This window comes from Chanos chanos, chromosome 7 (assembly GCF_902362185.1).
Source record: "Chanos chanos chromosome 7, fChaCha1.1, whole genome shotgun sequence".
Classification (NCBI taxonomy): domain Eukaryota; kingdom Metazoa; phylum Chordata; class Actinopteri; order Gonorynchiformes; family Chanidae; genus Chanos; species Chanos chanos.
The window spans coordinates 36790577-36792989 of NC_044501.1; the positions used below are offsets into that span (position 1 = coordinate 36790577).

The 2413-nt window shown below is 41.6% G+C and overlaps 1 protein-coding gene across 1 annotated transcript in view; it reads left to right on the forward strand.

Moving 5' to 3' along the window:
* The first annotated feature begins 267 nt into the window (after positions 1-267).
* Positions 268-2413, forward strand: part of zgc:109889 (wiskott-Aldrich syndrome protein family member 3) — a 23318-nt gene continuing 21172 nt past the window's right edge. Inside the window, exon 1 of the mRNA XM_030780541.1 lies at positions 268-308. The gene's annotated coding sequence lies outside the window, so the exon portion shown is untranslated. The remainder of the gene's footprint in view (positions 309-2413) is intronic.

The window sequence follows — 2413 nt, forward strand, 5'->3', positions numbered from 1 at the left end:
ACCTGCGCGTGTCTCTCACCTTCGGTGGGTGGTGGTCTGCCGGTTGATATTTTTGCGCATGCGCAAGACACAATGTTGCAGCAGCTTTGCTGGCTGAAGAGTCGAAGCTGCCAAGGAAACACACATGCAGCATTAGACCCAGATTTACAGACCTGAAAGGCAGCCTCTGTCACTGTTATTCCCATTAACTAATGTAGAAACCGTGCCTATGCGTTTTTTGGGACTTCAGACTATGTAACGACACGTAAAAGAGCAGAGACGTAAAGAAAACAGTGGATCAGAGAAGCACCAACGCCTGCTACGCACAGGTAAAACCAAAGAGGATTTTTAATCGGTTTTACATCTTTGTAGTACAAAGCTAAGCAGCTAACGTTAGCCGCATATGTCACTGTACTCTTGTTTGTTATTTGTATTACGTCTCTGTTCCATGTTAAAGAAAAAAATAAATCTACGTCATTAATATTTGTAACCTAAATGTTGTCATTGGTAATATCTACAGTTCAGTAGCTACTGCTAACTAATCGGTCAGTAGACGTTTTTGATATAGGGCTCGTTTATTGGGAGGGGGGAGTGTTTTGTTTCACATCAGGGAGGCAAGAAGTTCATGTACTCTTTTTTTTTTTTTTTTTGCCAACTCACTGTTTTCATCCGTTGGAATTTCTAGTCTGAAAAACGTCAATACCTGAATGTACAAAAGTACAACTCAGAAGTAAAACAGAAGTGAGTGCCTTTCGGGGCTGTTTGTTCGGGGAGGATTATTCCAGTTTGTGCGCGAGCCCTTTCAATGCACCTCGTGCCTGCCAAAATTTGACAACTGTATTGGATGGCTACCTTTGTCTTGTATAGCTTTTGTTTTGCAAATTCTGGTGACATTTTTCATCTGTTTAGCGGTATAGTTTATTTAAATACGTTTCTTTCAATTATTCTCATATTCGATTCATCATTTTAAGTAAAGAAAAATCGTTTTCTAATAACTCAGTAACGAAACACTGTTTACAGTAGGGGGTTAACGTCACACGGGCTTGTTACTGTTATTTCTTTCAGTGTGCACAGATAACATTCGGATAACATCAGTAACATGGGGTGAAAGACCTCAACTGGTTACAATATTTACTGACATTTGAACAAATAAGTTCTCTGAAGTTAAAAGCAAGCCAGGCTCATCACGGTTTACTCAGGAATTCACTTAATGTAAACACACGTGCTTTCTTTTTTGGACTGCATGTATACACAGTCTTCCCAAATCAGGTCATCCTTACATAAGAAAAAAAAAAACCGTAGGCATGAATGTGAAGTCCCTCGTTTCTTTAAAAAGTAATGAACAGAGACTCTTCACACACTGCTGAATTAGTGGCACCTGCCCAACCCTGCATCCCAAAACACCAAGCAGAACAAAGACACTTCAAAACAAAGCGCACTGGTTAAGACAAAGACTAAGGCGCCCGCTGTTTTGTGGCAATGCCCTGTTTTGAGAAGACAGAATTGGATTTTATGGTCGCTCAAGCAACCGGCATTGTGCTGCAAAGCTGTGAATTATGGATTTTGTTTTCAAGGAATTTCAGCGTAATTCCAAAGTGCCTCAGCATTTTAGTGTCTTTCCAAGACTTTGATCAGAACCATATTTGACCCCTTGAACAGTCGACCATTACCTAGCCAACCGGAACTTGTAGTTGATTTCGCAATGTAAAATAGGGAAACATCTTCTTTTTGCCTCAATTGTGGCTCAATCCAAACCTCTAGCCAGAGGGCAAGACAGTCCTGAGGAGCATGCAGTTCCGTTCGGCAGATGCTTATGAATGGTCAGGCCGTGGTAAGATCCTACTGTGACATTCTGGCATTGAACTAGAGTGGGATCTCTCCTCAAGCTGGTGAGAGAAGCCTCATATCCACGAGTCTCCTATTCGTAAGAAGGACGTCATGCCCTTTGAATTTAACACACCCCTAATGTTTCCTCCCTGAGGCAAGAGTCTAGATTCTACAGTGTACTCAGTCAAATTCAACCTTCTCAAACCATTTTTTTTTTAATTGGAAGAAAATCAGTACTGGAAGGGAGAACACTGGACCAGTGAACTTCTTTGGTTTTTGTGGCTGTTACATCACAGATAGCCCCAATTATCAGGCACAAGACTGAGATTCTGTTTTGTTCCTTAGTTGAAAAGAATCTTTCTGATGAGAATACCAGAAGCCTGTGGCGTTCTGAGTTCCGGAACTGAGGCCCACGGAACCTTGAACCCTGTCAGGAGGTTCAGTTATGCTAAACACATGTCCAGACATCTCCTCCGGCGTGTTCATGAAAACACTCAGGAGATTATCAAAGATGCTGCAGAGATAAAACGCAAAGTTTTCATCAGTAAACGGGCTTGTTCAGCACCCTGAAAAAAACATGCAGCTCACTGGAAAATCCATATGCTTT